Source organism: Rhinopithecus bieti, unplaced genomic scaffold, assembly GCF_001698545.2.
Source record: "Rhinopithecus bieti isolate Rb0 unplaced genomic scaffold, ASM169854v2 scaffold_13348, whole genome shotgun sequence".
Classification (NCBI taxonomy): domain Eukaryota; kingdom Metazoa; phylum Chordata; class Mammalia; order Primates; family Cercopithecidae; genus Rhinopithecus; species Rhinopithecus bieti.
Window position 1 is genome coordinate 355,190 of NW_016808764.1, and position 19,027 is coordinate 374,216.

Below are 19,027 nucleotides of genomic sequence, written 5' to 3' on the forward strand. Positions count from 1 at the left end.
CTTTCTTTCTTTCTTTCTTTCTTCCTTTCTTTCTTTCTTCTTTCTTTTCCTCTCTTTCTCTTTCTTTTCTTTTCTTTCTTTCTTTCTTTCTTTCTTTCTTTCTTTCTTTCTTTCTTTCTTTCTTTTTTTTTTCTTTCTTTCTTTCTTTCTCTCTCTTTCTTTCCTTCTTTCTCTTTTCTCCCTCTCTTTATTTTCTTTTTCTTCCTTCCTTCCTTCCTTTTCCTCCCTCCCTCCATTCTTCCCTCCCTCCCTCTCTCTCTCTCTTTCTTTCCTCTTTTTCTTTATCTCTTTCTTCTCTCTCTCTCTTTTGGTGTGATTTTATTCCCCAAATTCTGTTTTCAGTTTATGCTCAGAAGACTTCATTTCCTCCAAGTCCAGGTGGAAAGCTGCATAGGCCACGGTTGTTATTTGTTTTTAATATTTTTTGCTGTGATCAATTTGGAAAATACCAAAAAGCAGAGAAAGGAAATAAAAGCAATCTATTAATATATTCCCAGCATTCAGAGGCATTGCTCTAGGCTTTTGCTACTCTCTGAAAATTGGGAACACATCGTATACACTGCTTTTTCATTTGACAATATACCATAATGAGTCATGAACATTCTTGTGAAAATTTTTTTTTGTGTTCTTATTATAAAACAATGCACTTTTGTTATGGCAAATTTAAAAAAAAACAAAACAACAAAACTAGATAGCACAGATAAATAAATTTAAAAAACATATAATCCCACCACTGAGAGATAATCACTACAAAATTTGTACCCAACTATTCCTTAAAAATATATTCTTAAAAACATAATTTTTTAATCTAAAAACCTAATTTAAAAAAGGCAAGTAGAGCCAAGTTGTACATTCAGTGGGGCAGAAAAATAGCTTTTGTAATGTAAAATCAAGTAAATTTCATACACTACATGATTATTATGTGATAAATACATGGCAAATTCTACTGGTCCAATGAAACCTATTTAAATTGCCTTCTCCCTTGCCTTCCTTTACTATGGAGCCTGCAAAGTAAAAAATACCCAGTTCCTTTGCAGTTGAGGGTGACCATGTGATTTGTTCTGGTCAATGAAAGTAGATTTCTGAGAAAGGCTTCTTTTGCAAATAAAAGACAGTCATTTACAAAAGAGACGACTTTTGTCCTTTGTATTTCTCTCATTTTTCCTATTGCAATGTGGACATGACACCTGGAATGCTGCAGTCATTTTGAAAACATGAGGACAAAATCTACAAGCAGAGGACAATATAGAAAGAAAATAGTAGAAATTATTGATGATTTTCATGGCAACTTCTCCAGCTATGAGCAGTCTAACTCTGGAATTCTTGATGAGTGAGAAAAATGTCTCATACTTGGTTATGCCATTATTTGTGAGTTTTCTGTTACTTGCAGCTGAATACTCTCCAAACTATTTTGTGATGGCATGACATTTTATCAAATCTAACATCATTCATGTCTGTCCTGTATCTCTCCATGCTCCATGCCAAATTGCCAACTGTCAAATTAGAACTTGGGAGGATCCTGTTCACAATAATATGCCTAATCCAGCAAGTTACATATTTAAGATATTTATTTCAGTGGAAGTTCATATCTGGCTGAATTTTCACTCTCTTACTCTTTATTTTATTTTTTCAGTTTTGAGACAGAGTCTCATTCTGTCACTCTGGTTGGAGTGCAGTGGCACAATCTCAGTTCACTGCAACCTCTGCCTCCCAATTCAAGCAATTCTTGTGCCTCAGCCTCCCAAGTAGCTGGGACTACAGATGCTCACCACCACGGCCAGCTACTTTTTTGCATTTTTTGGTAGAGACGAGGCTTCAACATGTCGGCCAGGCTGGTGTTGAACTCCTGGCCTCAAGTGATTTGCCTGCCTCAGCCTCCCAAAGTGCTAAGATTATAGGTGTGAGCCACCATGCCAGGCCTTATTTTGTTTTTTTGAGACAGGGTTTTACTCTTTCACCCAGGCTGGAGTGCAGTGGTGCTATCGTGCATCACTGCAGCCTCAAATGCCTGGGCTTAAGTGATCTTTCTACCTTCTGAGTAGCTGGGACTACAAGTGCATGCCACCATGCCTGGCTAATTTGTTTTTCCTTTAGGAATGAGGTCTCGCTATGTTGCCCAGGGTGGTTTCAAACTGCTGGCCTCAAGCAATCCTCCTGCCTTGGCCTCCCAAAGTGCTGGGATTACAGATATGAGCCACTACACACAGCTCACTCCTTTATTTTTATGTAAGCTGCAAAACTTTTCTGTACTCAAACCCCGATGAGTGACCAACTCACCATCTCCAAGTCAAGGACTGAGCTTTATACATCTGTGTATCAACCCACAGCCCAGTGCCCTGTGAATGGTGGATACTCAATAAACATTAGTAATTGAATTGTTTGATTTTAACTTTCTGATGTCTTGGTTATGGAATATGTAAGTCTTTTTGAGATTATTGATTTACACATCTTTACAGAATCCACAAACACAAAATGTTGTTTGTTTATCAAAATGCTAAGCAGAGCTATTAAAATGATACTATCCTATTCTTTTGTTTAAAGAATACTTTTTAGCTTCCTGTCATCCATCAGTTAATTATTGTCCCTAGCAACATAACTCAGGCTGGTGGTGAGATAACACATTTGAAAGAAAGATTGTGTTTAGAAAGACCTTGAAATGATTAGTGAGGAAACTGTGATTCAATTCATATTGCCTTGTCATGATTGCAAGTGGGATGTGGTCAATTAGTTGAGCTATGCTTTGTGCATCCAGACCCTTATAATTGAGGAGCTGGCATTCTTGCCTCTCTGGGCAGGCAATTGCTCAGCAGGGAGCCTCATGGCTAGACAGGCAAGAGGGAAGAGGGCAATGTGGTTGCTCAATGAGCCTTTAGAACAAATTGATCCAGACTGTTTGTGGTTCCAAAAGCCACCCATTCTTGCTATGTGATTTTCCTTGTGGACAATTGGGCAATGGGAGGGGGTGGGGACAGGAAACCTTAACCTCTGCCTAGCCACTCACAGCAAGATGAGAGGCAACTGCTCAGTGCCTGTCTTCAGCTCATGCCCTCTTTTGCCTGGCTTGGTCCATCTTCTTCAGGGATGGGAACCAGCATGAGAGAGAAGATACTCAAGGGGCCAGTCTTCTTGGCTTCAGCCCTGTGGGAGGCCTCTTGATGACTACAGGGGCCTAGTGGGCTTTGGACCTTACAGCCAATCAGGTGAGTCACTTGAGCAACTGAAGAACCAAGACAGCTTATGGCTGGGCTCCAGGATGGGGAGGTCCCAAGAGAGGGCAGAGCAGGCGAGAAGGCTCTAAGGTTAATTGGAAAGAACAGAACAGTGAAAAACACTGAGCTCTTTCATGCTCCTTTATCCCCCAAACCATTTTGCCTAAATCAAAGGTCAGGTGTAATGGAACCTCTGTGGAAAGATCACATTAACTGTCATAAGCCATTTTCTAAACTGAGGGGTCAGGACAGAGTCCACAGGAAGTAAAGGAGGAAGATGCTGTGTTGATTGGAAAGGATCATAGATGTCTTCATATAATGAGCCTTAGAGGTTACCTAGGCCAACAATTGCCCTTTACTGAGATGGAAATGGCTAAGAGAGGGAGAGTGGCATGCCTAAGGGGTCAGGGTGTTGGGAGAAAAGGTGAATGTTGAGAGAGAAGCTGAGGCAGCGCTTGCATGTCTGACATAATGTAAAAGAGTCTTGGAACATGTCCGGGGTCCAGGGTCTAAAACCCTTCGTGGCCTTTGGAACACCAAGCTCTGTGCTGAAGGGTAGAAGTCTGCCCTGCCATATCATAATCTAAGTCCAGGGCATAAAACCCCTCATGGCTTGGATGGAATCCAGGACTGAGGGCATAAAACCCCCTCGTGGCCTCTGGAATGTGTCTAGACTTGCTGGCTCCTTACTTCTAGCACTCCCATTATCTCAAGTGGCAGAACATGTTCAATATGCATCAAAGAAAATGCTAAATCATCACAGCTGTAGCTCATTCGCTTGATGCATCACTTTCTCTCAACCCTCACATCCTCACCACCTGTTTCTTTGTTTGATCACCAACAAATAGCGTGGGCTCCCAGAGCTCGGGCCCTTCACAGCCTCTATACTAGCGTTGGCTCCCTGGTCCCACTTTCTCTCTTGCCTTTTCTCATTCCTTTGACTCCGCCTGACTTCGTAGCCCCCACGGCCTGGTGTTGGGTCCGATCACCCCAACACAGGGTGCAACTGGGCTTCTTTACACCAGGCCTGCTGATCCTTCCCTGTGTCTCTTCTGAGCCTCCTTTCATATTTCCAGTGGGAAATGGCTCGCAATTCCCTGCAGCCTCTGTGTTCTGATTGCTGTGCTCTGCAAGTCCTTCTTCTTCCCCTCTCACACTCTCCCCAGTGACGACCTTCTTTTCAGGGGCAAACCACCTGGTTCCAGAAAAGCACATATCGCATGCTGAGAACATAGTGGATGCTCAGGCAATGTCAGTCTTCTCCCTCCTTCAGCAGCTCGTTGATCCCTGGAAGATCAGGAAGCAATTGGAAACCCAAACTAGATGCCTTTTATGTGCTAAACTACATTGCAAGCTATTTGGGCAAGGGCTTTGCTTGGTCTCTCCTGTAAACTCAGGGCCTAGCTTGGGATCTAGCACATGGTAGGTGCTCAATACAAGCTTGTTGACAAAATAAATGAGCACCATGGGAAAAATGGTGTGATCCTCAGAGCAGTCAGGGGAGGCTCCCAGAGGAGGTGGGGCTGAGCCAGGCTCTAGAAACAAGAGTACTTGTGATTCCTTTGTTTATTCATTATATTGATTTAATAAATATATATTGTGCCAGGCATTCTTCTAGATGAAGGGAACACTGCAGCGAGCAAAACAAAACATCCTTGCCATTAAGAAGCTGACACCCTAGTGGAGGGGGATAGTTGATAGACAATGAGCTCTGTAATGTTTTATGATGATTCATGTAATGGAGGAAAATGAAAGAAGGTAGCAGGGACAGAGATGCTGGGTGGTGGTGGGAGTTGAGGGGAAGCTGACATTTTATATGGAGAGGTCAGAGAGGGCTTTACTTATGGAAAAGGGACCATGAACTGCTCTGTAGCAGATCACAGTGCAGGGGATCCCACTCAGACTCCCACAAACCCATGACTCCCTAGAATATTCTTTTCCCTTTGCTTCCCCAAGTAAACATCCTGGTAGTGGAATCAGGCTGGCTGGTGTAGGTAGGACAGTGGCATTGTGGGATGGAAAGGTGGTGGTGGTCACACCTAGATGTGGTGGTCACACACAGACTACGTGCTCAGTACCCAGAAGCTTTGAACCCCAGTCCCTAGCTTTCCAGGACTTGACTCAGTGGTCCCCACCCTTAGGACTCTTTCCTCCAGGAGCCAGCAGCTCCCAGGCAAGGCCATTAGAGGGGCTTATCTAGTGCTGGGCTCTCCTCTGGGATTTTGGAATTGTCGGCAAATTTGTTCTTGTGTGTATGGTGGGGGAATCTGGATAGTGTCACATTGTGAAAAGGCAGCACATCCTGCATTTTAGACCAGAAGCTGAAATCCAGGCTGGGGTGCCATCCACCCCTTCTGGCAGAGATCCCCGGGGCCACTTTCTTGCTGGGGAGCGAGGCTGGCACGTGGGATCACCAGGCTGGCCCTGACCAGGCAGAGTCATCCTAAGGCGTTTGCTTCAGACTAGATTGTTAAGTGCTCCGCATAATGGGAAGGCTATATGCATTCTGTGGAAATGACTGTGACACTAACTGGTCTGGGATTATTGTTGATTGGATATAAACAAAGAGGTGATCCTGGAGGCTGGAGAACTTGTGGTGACTGTGGCACACGCACCTTTCCTGCCGAGAGCTCCATGACTGTCATTTGATTCCAAAAGGGGTGGTTGACTCTCAAATGGCAAAGATTCATCTATTTAATATTCATAAGGGTCCTTGGATTCTTAGGGGGCAGAAAAGGATGTTTTTAGTCCTTAGTACTTGCATATTTTGATCTTTCGAAAGGCTTTGATCTTTCTGATCAACAAGTTTGAATAGAGGAAATGTCAAGGTTGCCTTCCCAAAACATAAAGACAAACAGCTTCAAGGAGAAGAGAGGCCAGGGGAACACCTGTGTGTCCCATTTATGATAGGCTTTGCTTTGAATACAGACACTTGCTTGGAGGGAATCTAAGACAGCTTGCAACCCTCTCTCAGCACCTGTGTCTTGCAGAGGAGGAAATTTAAACCTTGCCTCCTGGACTGCAACCTAAGGCCAGAAAGCTTAGCTCATTTTCTGCTAGTGGAGAAACAAGGCAGACATTCATCGGTATATACTAAAAGAATGAATCCCTGCTTTCCAGGAGATGAGAAAATGGCACTTTGGGCCCAGTTGTTCTTGCTGCAAAAAATAATCATGATCATTGTGTATGAAATAATTTAACTTATTATTACTTAAATTGTATTTTAAATGGCTGGGTTTTTTTTTTTTTTAGCTCCAGATAAGAATGTTTACATTGAAGGAATACTTTAGACTTTTCAAAACTCTTATTTTCATTATTACTGAATCATTGGTCTCAGTTTTCTCACTTGGGAAGTGTGGGATGTGAACAAATCAAGGGGAAATGATAGACATCACTACATATGTCATCTTAGCTTGATTGGTCACCCTGTGTCAAGAAGGATGCTGAGGCCACTTCTGAGTTCTGCAGGAAGGTGCTTCCTGATGGATTAGTCAGTTCTATGATGAATGTCAGAGGAAGGATCTAGTTACCCAAAACCCTGTGATGCCTGTTATCTTTTCCAACCCTAAGTGTCCATGACTCTAGGGCAAGGGTCAGTAAATTACAGCCCTGGGACCAAGTCCAGCTCACCACAAGTTTTTATTTGAATAGAATTTTGCTGTCGTCTTTGTTTATATGTTATTCTTGGCAGCTTTTGCGCTACACGGCAGAGTTGATTAGTTATAATAGAGACTGTATGACCCACAAAGCCTAAAATATTTGCTATTTTGTTCTTTTCAGAAAAGTTGGCCAACTCTGTCTTAGGGCAGTTTAGAGTACTTCTTTTTTTTTTTAGACAGAGTCTCGCTCTTTCGCCCAGGCTGGAGTGCAGGGGCGCGATCTCAGCTCACTGCAAGCTCCGCCTCCTGGGTTCATGCCATTCTCCTGCCTCAGCCTCCTGAGTAGCTGGGACTACAGGCACCTGCCATCGCGCCCAGCTAACTTTTTGTATTTTTATTAGAAACGGGGTTTCACTGTGTTAGCCAAGATGGTCTCGATCTCCTGACCTCGTGATCCGCCCTCCTGGGCCTCCCAAAATGCTGGGATTACAGGTGTGAGCCACCGCGCCCGGCCTAGAGTACTTCTAAAAAACATAAATATATCCAACATCACCATGAAGGAGGGAGGAAGATCCTAGTAGCCTTACTTTAAGAATAAAGGAAGTGAGGGACCATAAGAAGTAATTTGCTTAAGGTCACAAAGCCAGGTATCATTTTATAGGTTCCCTAAGGCCCCCAGTTCATTCCACTGCAACATGTGACTTCAAAATAGAATGTCCTAGTTTGGTGTAGAAAAGTTGATTTAATTTGTTTTAGGATAAGAGTTACACACCACATATTTAGCTGTAAGCTAGGAGATCGATAGAATTTGTTTCATGTGCAAGACTGGGAGCTTGGAAATCCCTGGTTGTTATTGGATCTCAGGCACTTCATGTATTCAACAGTGTGAGTCGTCCTAGAAGAAGATGCTGAAACAGGAGTAGATATGTAAAAGATTTATTGGGGGAGGTGCTTGTGAAGGATGAAAGGACATGGAGCAGAATTAGGTAGGCCTTGGACCATGGTGCAGGTCTGAGCCCTGTGAAAGGAGAGAGCAAAGGAAGGATTGGGTCAGAGGAGCCTCAGACCACAGGGCAGCTCTGAGAAAGGCTGCCAGACTGATGAAGAAGGCTACATGGGGAGAAGGGGAGAGACCTGGCTCTTATGTCCCCATTGTATTCAGCTGCTGACCAGGAGTGGCCTGGGGTACATGTGGCCCTGGCAGGAATGGCATGGTGGAGTCAACAGGGCAGCATCGAGAGGCTGTCAGTCAACCGGGCACCTGCAGCAGGTTCTCTTGAAGGCGAATCTAAACAGTGCTCTTCTGTGGCTGGCATGGCATGGATTATTTACCCACACCATGGGTAAATGGTGTGGCTGGGCCTGGCTCTGTGTTAGGCCTAGAGGCTACAGAGATCTGAGAGAACATTGTTCTCATCCCCAAGGCAGTTCATGATCTAGCTGGGAAGACCAAACATTCAAACCTGAACAAGCAAATATGCATAAGGCAATAATAAAAGGGGGTGTGCAGTGGAGTAGCCTGAAATTATCAGGAACCATGTGTGCCACGCTTCAAAGAGGGACCCTGGGAGGAAAGCCTGGGATGTTCCCATTTGGCATGATGACAGGCATGTGTGCAGGGTGCTCTGAGTCATTTCAGCCTTCCCCACGCCCACGAGTCACCTTCACCCATCTGGCATTCATTGAATGCCTACCAAGTACAAGGCTCTATGCCAGGTACAGCCAGTAGGTGGGTTCTTTGCCATAAACAAACTTATGATATTGAGGGGCGTTATAGGCATTGATGAGTCATTTAAAAAAACAAATCTATAGAAATATGTTTGGGTTTGTGTGGGACTCTTAATGACTAGAATCCTGCTAATACTCAGGTGAGGCACAAACAATGGGCAAAATCATTCATTTAGCAAACATATATTTGTAAAGCTCTGCAATGCATGATGCAGTAGTAGGAAGGAAGTCTTTTATTTCCATTCATTATAAAAAATAGAACAAATTTAAATTTAGAAAAATATGAAAAATATAGAATAACAAATTATAAACACCCGAATATACCTACCACCCAACTTCAACAATTGTCATCTCATGACAAATTTTGTTTCACCTTTAGCGTCACCCACATCCTCTCTCGTATTAGTTTGGAACAAATTCACAGACATCATATCATTTCACTGGTGAATATTTTGGTAGGTATCTCTGAAGGATAAGGATGCTGTTTTTCTTTTGAAATATATCCAGAATACTACTACATGCGTCACCTTTGTGAGTCTCATTTTCTTATTTATGAAATGAACATACTGGTGTCTATTTTGCAGGGTTATTATCTCCATTTTATATGAAGTGCTTGGTCCATATTTAGCTGTAGTCATATTCCCTATTATGATTATAGCACGTATGAAAAATTGTGACTCAGAAGGGCATTGAAATCTGCTTTTCAATAGGATATTGAAGTGGTTCTGATGCAACAGTGGCCAAGACCACATGTTGAGACACACTGTTCTGGGGTATACAATGACAAATTGGTGCCATCTTTTTAAAACCTAAATTGAATTATGTCATTTTCAGACATTTTCCAGGGCTTTCAGGACACACTCAAACACCTTATCTTATACTCAGAGTTCTTCAGGACCTAAAACCAGTGGCTCCTAAATTTGAGTGGGCATCATAATTACTTGGACATTCTGTTAAAATGCAGATTCCCAGGTTCTGTCCCTAGGGCTTCTGGGGTGGTGCCTAGGAATCTGTATGCTTATTAAGTTCCTGAAGACTAGTGATACAGGGGTCCTCCCACCACACTTTGATGACTCTAGATTTGAGAAGTAAGAGAGACAAACCCACAGTCACCTGGAGGACTCACTCTCACAGTCTATTTAGAATGTTTGGTCACTGTGCAAGAGTAGGTAGGTATGTGTATGCAAGTGCATATTGTGTCCACATTAGGGGCCAAAAACTGACAGCCTACAGACTGAATTTATCTTGAAATCTGTGTGTGCTTTCTGGCTTGTACAGTATTTCGTATCTGTGAATGTTTACCAAATTAAAGAAAACAGAGATTTCACGTTAAAATCTTTATTTCTATCCTCCTTTGAAGATAAAAAGGTCTGACCACACTGAGACTACATTTTCCCATGGCAATATTGGACTGGAGGTGGTAGATGCCATTGGATGTGATTTATATTCTCCACTTGACCCCAGTCCCCACTACTTCTCATTAATCACATCTAACTCAGTTTTCTAGTTTACATTGGCTGCCTGGTGCTAAGACGCTTTTCAATTTGTGATATAATCTCCCCATGTAAGTTGATGTGTGTGTGTGTGTGTGTGTGTGTGTGTGTGTGTATTTGTGATCTGTCCTTGGCAGTGCAGATCAAAGCCAAATCAAAGATGGGTTTAGTTTGGTCATGACATGCACATCAATGGTACACATCATTGGGTGACACCATTAACGGAAGTTTCCACAAATCTTCTCTGGGAGGAAAGAACCATCCCAGAGAAAAATACTCAGAAGATAGCTGCAGCAAGGTAATTGCCCTCATTATAGGAGCAGTTTCTTTACTCAGGTGATGACATACAGTAAGATCACCACAAATCCACTATTCAAGGACACAGGCTTTTACCTAGCCTCGAGGAAATTAAAACTACAGCCACTCACACCCTTCTCTGAAGGCAACAAAACACAGATAGCTAAAAGCAAAGATACATGCATATGAATATATGTGCACAGAGAGATGTATTCTCACAGTTCTATGTGAGTATGGCTCTAGATGCATGTATGAAACCACCCAATGGTTCCATTTTGCCCACTGCCCAGATAGAGCCAATTTATCAAAACAGGAGAATGCCAATAGAGAAAGAGTTTAAGTCATGCAGAGCCTGCAGAATGGCAGACAGGAATTTTATTACACAAATCCATCACCCCAAACATTGAGAGACCAGGGTTTTTCTAGGATAGTTTGGTGGGCCAGGGAATGGGTGCTGCTGATTGATTGGGGATCCAATTATAGGGGTGTGGAAAATGGTCCTCCTGCCTGCTCAGCCTGCTTGTGGGTGGGGCCACAGATCCAGCTGACTGTCTGGGTGGAGCCATCAGTAGTCAGAAATTTTCAGTCAAAACCTGAAAAGACATCTAAAAAGGCTAATCTTAGGTTCTACAAGAGCAATGTTATCTGTAGGAGTAATTGGAAAAGTGGCAAATCTTGTGACCTCCAGAATAATGGCTGGTAATTGTTTACCTTAGCAGAATTCAGGCTCCTTTCATTCTTCTAACCTGGTGGTCTGTCATTAGTTTTACAAAGGCGGCTTAGTTTTAGGGAAGGGCTATCTTTTAAACTATAAATTAAATGTCTCCCAAAGGTCACTTGGCCAGACCCCAGGAATGATTAAGGGCATTTTGGAGGTTAAAGGCAAATTGGGGTTGGTTAAATCAGATCTCTTTGACTGTCATAATCTCACTGTCATAAAATTTTGCAGAGGGGTTTCATACATGCTATAAACACACACAAGTGATTTTGGTAGTGCTAGAATAATCACAGAAGGGAAAATGTATTAAGTGGCAGCTTGCGAAAGACAGAAAGAAAATGAATGTAAGAACTCTCTTAGGAGTGGGAGCATGAAATGATAGAAAAATTATGGATTTTGAAGTCAATCTGACAGTGACTTGCCTGATGTGTACTGAGTTCTGCAAGTAATGAAAATAAAAGGGAAATCAAATGAAGTTGGCAGGATCTTGGTGCCACGAATCAAGATCCAGGGGCTGTGAGGTGCCTGGCTGGTTCCAGACCTCTGGTACTTGCACATCCTTGCTGTCCTTTCCATCATCCCCACTCCCAGGTGAAAGCACTTTGCATTGGAATCTCCATCTCAGGCATGACCTGTGGCCAGGCCCTGTCACCTGTGTGCACTTGGCCTGCTCAGCCTCCTCTCTATCCCCATGGCTTTACCCTCTTTCTGGGAAGGTCCTTTTCTGGTGCTGCTATGCCAGGGCTGTGGGCTTTGCTTGGGACTGGACAGGTGCTGAGAATCTGGGAGGATGCTGTCGCTCTCAGTCACCACACTCATTGTCCCTGTGTCAGAGGCGTTCAAACCAGTGACTCCATCTTGAACAGGGGCTGGTAAAATGAGGCTGAGACCTGCTGGGCTGAATTCCCAAGAGGTTAGGCATTCTTAGCCATAGAATGAGATAGGAGGTTGGGGCAAGATACAGGTCACAAAGACCCTGCTGATACAACAGGATGCAGTAAAGAAGTAGGCTAACACCCACCAAAACCAAGATGGCTACAAAAGCGGCCTCTGATCATCCTCACTGCTCATTATATGCTAATTATAATGCATTAGCATGCCAAAAGACACTCCCACCTGCGCCATGACAGTTTACAAATGCCATGACATTTACCCTGTGTAGTCTAAAAAAGGAAGGAAATCTCAATTATGGGAACTCCTCACCCCTTTCCTGGGAAATTCCTGAATTTAGCAAGGAAATTTAGCAAGGGAAATTCCCCTTGCTCAAGAAATAACCATAAGTATACTCAGTTGAGCAGTCCATGCTGCTGCTCTGTCTATGGAGTAGCTGTGTGTTTGTTTCTTTACCTCTCTTAGAAACTTGCTTTCACTTTACTCTATGGACTTGCCCCAAATTCTTTCTAGCATCAAGAACCCTCTTTTGGTGTCTGAATCAGGACCCCTTTCTGGTAACACCTGGTTGATTTTTTTTTTCTTATACCATCCTACCCAGCACATCTCTCTTATCATTTATCTAGTGACCTCAAGGGTTTGGATAAAACATTCCTGGCAATAGGTCAAGCTGAGAACTTGGCCAGCCTTCAGTGAAGTCCTCTCCGTCTCTCCATAGCCACTCTGTTTTCTCTCTTTTGTAGCCATCTTCTCCTGCATCTTGAGACTCCCATGATCCTTAATCCCGTTCTGTGTCCCCTGCTCTGTATGGCATTCTCCTCAGCCAGGTCTACCCCATCTGCAGTGCTTACATCCAGAGTTCACCTTCCTCTCGCTTGAACAGGCCAGGCAACGGCGGAGGCACTGCTCTCAGTAGGCTGTTAGGAAGGAAGCAAGTTGATTCTACCTGTATCTGGGAATCAGATCTTTATCTTCCTTTGAATCATCAATTGCCAGCTCGCTAGCTCTGTGCCTCTAGGTAAGATATTCAGTCTTTCTGAGCCTTACGTAAAAATGTTTTAAATGCCAACATAACAGCTATTTGTCGGCCTAATTGCCATTTTCTCCATAAATAACGATGAAGCCCTTTTAAATTTCTTTCGTTTTTTTTTTCTTTTTTCTCTCTTGAACTAAACATCTAGGAAGCCAAGACTGAATATTTAGGAGAAGAATAAAGACCTGTTTTTCATGTGAAGAGTTGGAGTAGGAAGAACATAGGACTTCATTCTGGCTTCAGTTCCTGCCTGGGTAGATTTTGGCAAGTTACTCTAAAGTTTCTGCTTCTCCAGGACCTCATCTTTGAAATGACAATAGAAATACTACCTTCCTTTTGCTTAGAGTTGTGGGGAGGGTTACATGAGAGAGAATGTATAATTGTGCTTTACGCACTGTGAAAATCTGTGTAAATGTTAGACTCGGCTGCTGCTGTGACATCATAACTTCTGGCGGGAGAGAAGCCCTTCAATGACTAGCTCTCTCATTTGCTTTGTTTCTTTCCTGTTTCCCTGCTATGAGGTTGTGAATCTGTGGCTATAAGGGTATGCAAACTTGTACATGAATGTCCATAGCAGCATTATTCATGATTTCACAAAAAAACAAAACAAAACGTGGAAACCATCCGCATATCCTCCAGCAGATGAATGGTGGATATCTGTATAAATTGTAGTATATTTATACTACGTAATATTATTCATTAATAAAAAGAAATGAAGTAAACCTTGAAAACTTTATTATACTATGTAATATTATTCATCAATAAAAAGAAATGAAGTAAACCTTGAAAACTTTATGCTAAGAGAAATAAAACTGCTGCAAAGGTCACATATCCTATGATTGCATTTATAGGAAATGTCCAGAGTAGGCATTTCTGATCTGTAGAAGACATACAGTAGATCAGTGGTTGCCTAGAGCTGGAGGAGGTGTTGGCAGGGTTGGGGGTGATTGTTAATGGGAAGGGAGTTCTTCATGGGGTGATGGAATGTTCTAAAATTCATTCTACTGATGGCCGCACAACTCTGTGTCTGTATTAGAAATCTGAACTATATATACACTTTAAACGGGTAAATTGTATGGTGTGTGCATTTTATTTCAATGAGATGTTATAGATCAATATTTTTTTTAAAGGAGTGGAGATACACACCTTTGCTTTTTCTCCTTCTTTCCCCAGTAGGAGTGGTGGCTCACACCCATAATCCCACCACTTTGGAAGGCCAAGACGGGAGGATCATCTGAGGTCAGAAGTTCGAGACCAGCCTGGCCAACATGGTGAAAGCCCGTCTCTACTAAAAATAAAAAAATTAGCTGGGTGCATTGGTGGGTGCCTGCAGTCCCAGCTACTTGGGAAGCTGAGGCAGAGCAATCTCTTGAAGCCGGGAGGCAGAGGCTGCAGTGAGCCAAGATTGCGCCACCACATTCCAGCCTGGGGGACAGAGTAAGACTCTGTCTCAAAACAATCAAAATAAAATAAAATAAAATAAAAAAGGAGAGGAGATACACACCTTTGCTTTTTCTCCTTCTTTCCCTAGTAGAAGCCCTGCAGGGGGTCCCCTTGGAGAATATTTGACTGTACTTGTCCCTCTGACTTGGATCCGCTTCCTGTCCATCACTGCTGGTTTTGTTGTAGTTCCTTTGGACAGGCCCATACATGACAAGCCCTTTTCACCAGTCCCTGCCATTGGTTCCACTGCGCTCAGGAACTTCTTTCACAAAGTGCTACCTCCTGTGCTGACATTGTTTTGGGAAGGCAGGGAACTGCGCCAGGTTTGGCTCATCTCAGTGTCCCCAGTCAGCACATCTCTACCAGAGTAGATGCAAAATAAATAACTGTTGCATGAATGTGTATTTACCTAACAAGAGGTTTCCCCTTAAGTTCCTTCAAATATTAAGCTCTAATATATCAAGACCCTTTGAGGGTTTGCCTACTGGTCTACAGGGCCTGTAAGAGCCTCACAGGAAGGAGAGAGAGTTTTTATGCATTTAGTCTTTGCAACAACTAAGCAGGAAGCAACTGACAGTGTTCAAAGTCACATGGACAGGGCTACCAAGGGCGCCCCTACACCTTCTTAGTCCCCAGAACCTACTCTCTTTACAAGACCTCTTCGTAAGCCAAACAGAGCAATAATAGCTTTGAAAGGGGAGGGTGGCAGCAGCTGGAAAGGGGATGAAGAAATACAGAAGACCAAAGTCATGACTGATTTAAGACAAACAGGAAATGCACGTAAAGCATCTCCATCATCTCTCCACGACCTTTTCAGGGTTACAGTCAGTGAGCTGCACGTTTGGCATCAAATAGACTCACCCCGTGGGGACCCCAGCCCCACACAGCCCCACTCAAGCCTCCCTTCCCCTCAGCAGTGAGAAGTGCAAGTTGGAAACAGCCAGGCCAGGAGCCTGCCCCACGTGAACACTCAAGCTGCAGACACCTCCACCAAGAATGAGGTTACTGAGCTTGGAGCTGCACTTCCCAGTTAGAAAATCCCCACCAGGCAATGCGAGGAAGACACCATTTGTTGCATCATTAAATTGTAGCAAGCCCTGAAATGCACTCCAGAAGCCTGGGTCTGTTTGTCCTTGCAGTCGGAAGGAAGCCTGTGATTGGCTGGCCAAGCTCAGCCTAGCAGGCCTTATCTCTGACTGGTTATTATTTGATTAAAGAGCCTTCCTCCTCCTGTGATGTTTCAAAACTGCACTGGGAGAATTTGCTGTTGTGGGGGGACTCTTTCTGAGGTTACTGTGGAGCACGCAAAGTCCGTCAGCCTCTGGCCGTGCAGAGGGGCACCCAGAGGAAGTAGACCTTGCTTCTTATTCACCTACAGCCTGGGACTGCCTTCTGCAGAGTCTCCGTCACCTTTGCTAATCAACTGATTGGAAATAATTCCTCAAACACCACCAAGTCAAGGATACAGGTATTTAAAAACCTGGGGGTCATGGAGTAATTTCTTAGGATGTCATGACATGAGACATGGGGGCAGGACGAGGAAGCCAGGGAAGCAGCGTGGAATGCAGGAGAGGCAGACACAGTAGGAAGAAGAAAGTCAAAGAAAAGAACTCAGAATCATGGAATTCTATGGCTAAGGCAAAACTGAGGCTCGTGGGCATAGGTTGTTTGCAGCTGAAAAGAGGTGCAAGTGCTTTTGTGATGTAACATTCACACCTGTGTGCATTTGTTCCTCATGAAATCCTTCCCGAGTTTTTGCTAGTCTTTTGGCCTCCATGTAATCCTCCATCCTGGCTCAGAACCCCCAAATCCTGAGAGGATTTTGGACACTTTACAAAAAATGTAATTGGTTTGGCTTGAAACCTCATTAAATCTGATTTGCAAACGGCACATGGCCTTCAAAGGCTCTGCTTAGTAGTACAGATCCTGGTACCAAGCCTCATGTTGGCTACAGAGGAAAGAGGAGGAGCTGAGCACCTCTTTTATGAAAGTTTGTTTCCCACTTTAAGATCTGTGTTTAACGGGTGATATTCATTCTTATCCCCACTGTATTCACTACTCAGGGTGTTTTCTGAGCTTGGGTCGGGCAGACAGTTTTATATCAAAGGACTTTCTCACTGTAGGGGAAAGCTGGGCTCCATATGGGGCCAGCAGGATTTAACCATCTGGAATGAAGATCAAAGACAGCAGAAAAGACGGACTTCATTCTCTGTGTTAGATTTGGCTGGAGGTGGCAGCAGAGGGGAAGATACGATGCAAAACCAAGGAAATCAATACTTTTGTTTTAGTATTGAGTGGAAAAGAATGTTTTTTACAGTATGTCAGTATTCTTAACACTGATTTTTCCCTGTATGCATTTCAGGTTAAAAAATAACCATGCCAACCGCATGTCCTCCCTCCACTCTTTGTGGTTGTCTATGTTGTCTTGATTCCCAGTGTTGGCATCCAGATAGTCCCTGCTTTGTTAGCCGCAGGGGAATGAGTCCGTGGATCCCCCGGCAGGACGGTGGAGATGCTTCCTGTGCTGACTGCTGCGGTCCCCAGGGAGCCTTCTCTGCAGGGGTCCCATGGGATTTCCTGAGCTTATCCAGAGTATGAGGGCCGAGAAGTTTGTCCTAATGACTCCTGCTCCTCTTCATAAATTTATGGAAACTGCCAAGAGGTGGAGGACAAGCCCGATGCAAGGGGTTATACTTCTGGGATGTGATTCTTCTCTGCTCTTTTGGCACATTTTCTCCCTTTGCCATTACCAGCATGGTCTGGATCCTGTGTGCCTCTTGGGCCTCTTTTCTCCTCCTTCTCTGCCTCTGTCTCACCATAGGAACACGCTTTCTGTTTTCTGGACCCACCGTGGTAGAACCTTATCACATGTTATCCTGTCTGCTTAAAGCATTCTTCACCCTACCCTACCTCCGGGTCTGACCAAGTCAGGAGATTACTCAGGACTCTTTCTGAGTAAATCCACTTCTGCTATGAGGTTAGGGTCCCCTGAACTTCCCCTTATTGGACCACTAACCATATTGTTTTAGATTGCTTGTTTCCTGATCCATTGCCCCTGCCAGACTGATAGCTGTGAAGGCAGGGTTCATGCCTTTATGACTCCCAGCCAGGATCCCAGAGCCTAGGAATCTGTGACACCCAGTAGGCTCTTTCTTGTGATAATAGCTAACATTGATGGAGTGTCTTCTACATACCCAGCACTCTCCTAAGGGCTTTATCTTATTAACTCAGTCCCCACAATGAGCCACTGAAGTCACTGAGGTGTGTGTCAACCCATTTAACGAATGAGCAAACTGTAAGTTAAGGAAACTGCTCAAGTTAGCACAGTAAATGACAGACTTCAGAGCCCTTTTGTTTTTTACATCTATATCATGATGGCCACTCTAGGGCTGAATGAGCCAGTGAGGAACGAATGAATGATAGCAGGCTGATGGTAAAAACATTGTAACTGTTTCACATGCTCGGCTGGACCCATTCATTCAGCTGGGCCTACTGAGCACCAGCCATGTCAGGCTACGAGCAAGGCTTTGAGAATACAGTGATTAGCAAGTACAGACCCTGAGCTGAGACGCTTTCAGTTCTGAGATCTGCTCTGTTCTCTCTGTCGAGATCAGCTTTCCTGTCCCTCTCACCTGCCTTGGTAGCCAGGGTTAAGCACTTACAGGCTCTCGCCTCAACACGAAGAGGAGCTCCAAATCTGGAGTTTGTTCCAGCCTTGAAGTAAACGCTTAATGAAGCTAGCATTGTCCGGAAGCTGACTGTATCTCAGGCACTAGGCTGAGTGCTTTGCCCTGGCTGATCTCATATTTCCTCCTTATGAGGCAGAGGGGTTACCACCACCCTGTGTTTCAGATGAACAAACCAAGGCCTTACATAAGGAATATGCCCAAGCTGGTAAGTGCTAGAGCTGGGACTCAATGGCAGGCTGGTCTAGCCTCCAAGCCTTTGCCCTTTCCATCAACCAGGGACTTTCTCAAGACCCTAAGCTTTGGGCTCACTGCATCCTGATGACTGATTTCTGTTATTAAAAGTAACAGCGAAAACCGGAATTAACTTTTGCACCAACCTAATAATATTCCTGTCAAACAGATATTCCTGTCTGTCTGCCTCCCCAGTTACTGAGTTGGGGTTTTCTCCCTGCTTAGTGGTCCTCAGCCCCCTCTTCCTTGACTGCACCCCTGACCTAACATCTTTTCTGACCACTGATGCTTGTGGGCTCCACATTTGTGCCTGATTAGGCAAGATGGGGCACCTGCCTGGGGACACCTGCTTTGAGCACCCCTCAGTCTCCAAGTGGCCCCTCCTCTTCTCTTCTCTCAGGGAATGGTCTTGGAGCATCTGGTTCTAGAATATCACATTTGAAGAAGTCTAAAGCAAGGTCCCCAGCTTAAGAAACCCTCATACATCTGTTAATCTTTTTTTAGAAAAGCAGACAGCCTAAGGAAAAGGTCATTAGAATCCAGAGCCGAATCTCGCTTTTTTCACTTGTTAAATTGTCCAAGCTCTAGTTTCCTCCTTTGTAAAATGGGTGTAATACTTCCTCATGAGGTTACTTTGAGAGTACAGATTCTGCGTTCAGTAAGTATCGGTTGTGTGCTTACTGTGTGTGAGGCACA

The 19,027-nt window shown here is 44.0% G+C and overlaps 1 protein-coding gene across 1 annotated transcript in view; it reads left to right on the forward strand.

Annotated features, from left to right (window-relative positions):
* Positions 1-15,648: 15,648 nt before the first annotated feature.
* Positions 15,649-19,027, forward strand: part of GPAM (glycerol-3-phosphate acyltransferase, mitochondrial) — a 63,949-nt gene continuing 60,570 nt past the window's right edge. Inside the window, exon 1 of the mRNA XM_017887198.1 lies at positions 15,649-15,879. The gene's annotated coding sequence lies outside the window, so the exon portion shown is untranslated. The remainder of the gene's footprint in view (positions 15,880-19,027) is intronic.